The 5,929-nt window shown below is 47.6% G+C and overlaps 1 pseudogene; it reads right to left on the bottom strand.

Moving 5' to 3' along the window:
* Window positions 1-1,116: 1,116 nt before the first annotated feature.
* Window positions 1,117-5,304, bottom strand: LOC108513996 (acidic leucine-rich nuclear phosphoprotein 32 family member B pseudogene; annotated as a pseudogene).
* Window positions 5,305-5,929: the final 625 nt, after the last annotated feature.

Below are 5,929 nucleotides of genomic sequence, written 5' to 3'. Positions count from 1 at the left end.
ACCGTGTTAGCCAGGATGGTCTTGATCTCCTGACCTCGTGATCCGCCCGTCTCGGCCTCCCAAAGTGCTGGGATTACAGGCTTGAGCCACCGCGCCCGGCCCTTTTATATATTTTTTGAGACAGAGTCTTGCTCTGTCACCCAGGTTGGAGCACAGTGGTGGGATCGCAGTTCACTGCAAACTCTTCCTGCCAGGTTCAAGTGATTCTTGTGTCTCAGCCTCCCGAGTAGCTGGGATTACAGGCATCCACCACCAGGCTCGACTAATTTTTGTATTTTTAGCAGAGGTGAGGTTTTGCCATGTTGGCCAGGCTGGTCTCTAACTCCTGGCCTTGGTCTCCCAAAGCACTGGGATTATAGGTGTGAGCCACTGGACCTGGCCTTTGATACCTTCTTTCAATTATTGAGCTTGTTCTTTTTTTTTTTTTTCTTTAGACAAAGTCTTGCTCTTGTTGTCCAGACTGGAGTGCAGTGGTGCAATCTCCACTCACTGCAACCTCAGGCTCCCAGGTTCAAGCGATTCTGCCTTAGTAGGAGTTGCTGGGGTTATAGGCGTCTGCCATCATGCCTGGCTAATTTTTTGTTTTCTGTTTTTTTTTTGAGCTGGAGTTTCGCTCTTATTGCCCAGGCTGGAGTGCAGTGGCGCAATCTCAGCTCACTGCAACCTCCTCCTTCTGGTTTCAAGCGATTCTCCTGCCTCAGCCTCCTGAGTAGCTGGGATTACAGGCATGTACCACCATGCCTGTCTAATTTTTGTATTCTTAGTAGAGACAGGGTTTCATCATGTTGGCCAGGCTGGTCTCAAACTCCTAACTTTGTGATCTACCTGCCTTGGCCTCTCAAAGTGCTGGAATTACAGGTGTGAGCCACCGTGCCTCGCCATTTTTTTTTTTGTAATTTTAGTAGAGATGGGGTTTCACTATGTTGGCCAGCTGGTCTCGAACTTATGGCCTCAGGTGATCCACCTGCCTCGGCCTCCCAAAGTGCTGCGATTATAGGAGTGAGCCACTGCGCCCAGTCAATTACCACCTTTTAATTGAAGCATTCATTCCATTTACATTTAACGTAGTTACTGACATAGTTGGATTTAGGCCCACCACCTGTTATTTATTTTATTTTCATCTTCATCAACCCCTTCATCATGTCCCAATTCTTATTCCTCCTCACTGATTTCATCTTCACCTTCTTCACAGTCTACATCTTCATTTTCATCCTTGTCTCCATCAAACTCTTCCTTTTCACTAACCTTATTCTCCTCATTTTCCTCATTTTCTCCTTCTTCATCCTCCTCTTCATCATCTACATCATCCCCCTCGGCATCTGAGTTGGGGGCTTCCTGGTCCTCTTGGTCATAGTGATCAAGGTAGGTCAGCTGGGGCAGGAGCTTGAAGACGCTCTCCCAGTCGTCATTCAGGTTAGTAACCTCACAGTTTAAGAGGTCCAGGCTCTTTAGACGTTCCAACTTTTTCAAAGGTTCTAAAGTTCTGATATCTTCCAGTGTATTTCCATCTAAGTTTAGATATGTGAGTTTCTAACATGTCCAGATCTCCAAAGACTCTATTGTCATGGCAGCCGGGGGAGATTTGAAAATGAAATCAAGCCTACAGTTATCAAATGGGGAAACTCTAAGTTCACAAATTCAGCTGTAAAGCCCTCAATTTTTCCATCACTTGATTGACAGTTGTCCAAGACGAGTTCTAGAACAGCGGGTGGGGTCTGGTGCCTCAGCTCCAGGTGGAGCCTCCTCTTCACGTTCACATTTCCCTCTTCTCCACTCTTCAAACTTTCTGAAGACGGCAGAAAGATATTCCCACTTGTGCATTAGGGCCATCAGCAGGAGTCCGATTGTGGCAGAGGCCAGCGGTGTAGTCCTGGGAAGTGTGTAGCTTGCAGGCAGACAAATAGAGCCCCCGGAATCAAGTAACTCACTGGAGCAGAGAGAAATTGTGGAGGGAAAAGGCAATGTGTATTTTCTTTCTTTCTTTCTTTTTTTTTTTTTAGACAGAGTCTTGCACTGTTGCCCAGGTGGCTGGAGTGCAATGGCACGATCTTGGCTTACTGCAACCTCCGCCTCCTGGGTTCAAGAGATTCTTCTGCCTCAGCCTCCAGAGTAGCTGGGATTACAGGTGCCTGCCACCACGCCCAGCTAATTTTTTATATTTTTTAGTAGAGATGGAGTTTCACTATGTTGGCCAGGCTGGTCTCAAACTCCTGACCTTGTGATCTGCCTGCCTCGGCCTCCTAAAGTGCTGAGATTACAGGTGTGAACCACTGCGCCCAGCTGGCAATGTGTATTTTTAACTCATCACAGATTACCTTGAATTAAGAGAAAATGTGAGAACCTTACAACATTATCCTGTAATTCCTTCATCCTTTGTGTTATTGTTTTGATATATATTTTACCTGAAAATATATTATAACCCCCACAAGATATTGTTATTATTTTGCTTTATACAGTCAATTGTCTTTTAAAGAAATTGAAAAGAAGAAAATAGTATTTTATATTTATCCATATACTTATTTCCATTGCTCTTCATCCCTTTTTCTATATCCGAGTTTTCATCTTGCATAATTTTCCTTCAGCCCTCTAGAAGTTCTTGAAGTTCCTCTAGACGTTCCTTTTTAAAAAAAATTTTTTTGAGACAGGCTTTCACTCTGTCACCCAGGCTGGAGTGCAGTGGTGTGATTTCTGCTCACTGTAACCTCCACCTCCTGGGTTCAAGCAATTCTCCTGCCGCAGCTTCCTGAGTAGCTGGAATTACAGGCATGTGCCACCATGCTTGGGTAATTTTTGTATTTTTAGTAGAGACAGGGTCTCACCATGTTGGCCAGGCTGATCTTGAACTCCCGGCCTCAAGTGATCTGCCCACCTCAGCCTCCCAAACTGCTGGGACTACAGGCTTGAGCCACCATGCCCAGCCCCTCTAGAAGTTCTTTTAATTTACATCTGGTAGTGAAGAAGTTAGCCTGCATTTAACTAGAAATGATTTCAGTTTACCTTTATTTTAATTAATTAATTAATGTAATCATTTTGAGACAGGTTTTCACCCAGGCTGGAGTGCAACAGTGCAATCACAGCTCACTGTAACCTCGAATTCCTGCCTTCAAATGGTCCTCCTGCCCCAGTTTCCCAGAGTGCTGAGATTACAGGTGTGAGTCACTGCACCCAGCCTACCAGTATTTTAAAGGGTCTTTTGCTGGATCTAAAATTCCAGTCTGACAGTCCCCTGCTGTCCCCACCCCCTGCACTGCTTTAAAGACATTGTTCCATTGTCTTCTGGATTCTCTTGTTTCTGATGAGTAGCAAGCTGTCATTTTTGTTGCTATTCTCCTGTATGTTATACGCCGTTTCTGTCTGGCTGCCTTTAAGACTTTCTCCTTAGCTTTGGTTTTTAGCAGCTTAGCTAAAATATGTCTATGTTGGTTGCTTTGTATTTATTATTTGAATTTTTCTAAACTTCTTACATCCATGGGCTGTTGTTTTGCTAGATGCAAACTTGCATTGTGGATAATTGCATTTGAAACATTTTTAGTCATTATTTTCACTTTTTTTCATTTGTTTTTCTGTCTTCTATCTATCTATCTATCTATCTATCTATCTATCTATCTATCTATCTATCTTTTTTCTTTTTCTTTCTTTTTTTTTTTTTTTTTTTGAGATGGAGTCTTGTTCTGTCGTCCAGGCTGGAGTGCAATGGTACGATCTTGGCTCACTGCAACCTCCACCTCCTGGGTTCAAGTGATTCTCCTGCCTCTGCCTGCGGAGTAGCTGGGATTACAGGCATGTGCCAAGATACCTGGCTAAGTTTTGTATTTTTAGTAAAGATGGGGTTTTACCATGTTGGCCAGGCTTGTCTTGAACTCCTGACCTCAGGTGATCCACCCCTCTCGACCTCCCAAAGTGCTGGGATTATAGGCGTGAGCCACCATGCCTGGCCCTGTCTTCTATCTTTCTAAGACTAATATTTGTTGGATTTTTTTTTTTTTGAGACATTGTCTCACTCTGTCACTCAGGTTGAAGTGCAGTGGCATGATCACGGCTCACTGCTGTCTCTACCTCCCAGGCTCACATGATCCTCCCTCCCACCTCAGCCTCCCAAGTAGCTGGGACTACAGGTGTGTGCCACCATGCCTGGCTCATTATTTTTCTTCATAGAGATGAGGTCTTTCTATATTGCCTAGGTTGGTGTCGAACTCCTGAGCTCAAGCAATCTGCCCGCCTTGGCCTCCCAAAGTGCTGGAACCCCAGGCATGAGCCACCATGTCTCTCCCATATTAGTGTTCTAATTCAAACAACACTCTTCTTACTCAGCCCTCGATGGAGGCGGCGTTCTGGGGGCACCACTCCCCACAGGGTCCTTCCATCTCTGCCTCTGTCCTCTCCTGGCCTCCCTTCAGAGGCTCTCCAAAGCCCTTCTGGTCCAGCTCCTGTCCCTGAGCCACCGACACCTGTTCTCCTGGAGAAGGAAGAGGAGCCACTGACACCTGTTCTCCTGGAGAAGGAAGAGGAGCCACCGACACCTGTTCTCCTGGAGAAGGAAGAAGGCAGCCTGGCAGCTTTATCTGGGTGTTCAGTGCTGGGGCTGCCAGGGGCTTAGCATACTCACTGCATCCATCTGTCTCTGGCGTGCACACTGCCGCTTGCTCACACGCCCAGTTGTTTACCAAGAAAGTCCAAGCAGAGTAGCAGAAAGATTCCTGGGGGAGGAATCAGGGCATGAATGGGTGTCCACTTCTCGTCTGCCTGTCTCTGTCCGTGCAGTCTAAAGCAAGTCATGCCACGTCTCTGAGCCCAGGATTTCCCTCCTGATTCTGGGATGAGAGGAATGATGTTTCCTTCCTGAAAAGCTGGGAGGATTGGATGAGGGAGCAGAGACTGGGAAGGCCTGGCCTGAGATGTCCACTGAGCCAGCCAGCCTTGGCCCTGGAGGCCACCTCCCCAGGCTGGAGGCTGGGGACCCCCATGAACCTCGGGTCAGCAGCATTAGTGAGAGGCTTGGACTCAGATGGGAACAACCTCCTAGCCATCAGCAGAAAGCCAGTCAGGAGGATGTTAAGTTGGGGAGGTGCAGCCTGAGGTCTAGGGCCCAGGTCCCCACCTGTGTGAGCCAGGGGTAGGATTGGCCCCTCTGAGTAATTGGGGAATCTGAGGCTGCAGTTGTCCTTCTGGAAAAGCAGACACAGCACTTCTGCTCTGTGTGTGTGACCTGCTGCAGCCCCCGCCCTGCCCTCTGAGGTCCTCACCTTCCTTGACCCTCTCACAACTGGGACTGAGCCTGGTGAGGACGCGGCCCTTGTTTCCCATTCCTGGCACTGGAACCCTGACTGTCTCCTCCTTCCCTCCCTCCTTCCTTCATTCCTTCCTTCCCCACTTACCTACATTTAGCTGCAGACCTGTCTCTCCGAGCCTCAGGCTCCTTACTTGTAAAATAGACTAAGCTGGGCGTGGTGGCTCACACCTGTAATCCCAGCATTTTGGGAGGTCAAGGCGGGTGGATCAGTTGAGGTCAGGGGTTCAAGACCAGCCTGGCCAATGTGGTGAAACCCCGTCTCTACTAAAAATAGAAAAATTAGCCCGGTGTGGTGGTGCATGTCTGTAATCCCAGCTACTCGGGATGCTGAGGTGGCAGAATCATGTGAGCCCAGGAGGCGGAGGTTGCAGTGAGCTGAGATCATGCCACTGCACTGTAGCCTGGGTGACAGAGCGAGACTCCATCTGGAAAAAAAAAAAAAAGAAAAAAGATAACTTGTAAAACAGACTAACGTTATCTACCCTGAATATTTGTCATAGGGATGAAATCAGACTCTGGCCACAGAGCCTTGGGGCAGGGACTGGCACCTGGTGGGCACTTGGTGGGCAAAGGTGGAATGAACAGGTGAGCCCTGGCCCCCCAGCATCACACATCCACACTGCTTCACATGTGCCAGTT

Source organism: Rhinopithecus bieti, unplaced genomic scaffold (genome assembly GCF_001698545.2).
Source record: "Rhinopithecus bieti isolate Rb0 unplaced genomic scaffold, ASM169854v2 scaffold_33210, whole genome shotgun sequence".
In the NCBI taxonomy this organism is placed as follows: domain Eukaryota; kingdom Metazoa; phylum Chordata; class Mammalia; order Primates; family Cercopithecidae; genus Rhinopithecus; species Rhinopithecus bieti.
Note: the sequence above shows the minus strand (reverse complement) of the source record. Positions and strands in the feature narration are given on the sequence as shown.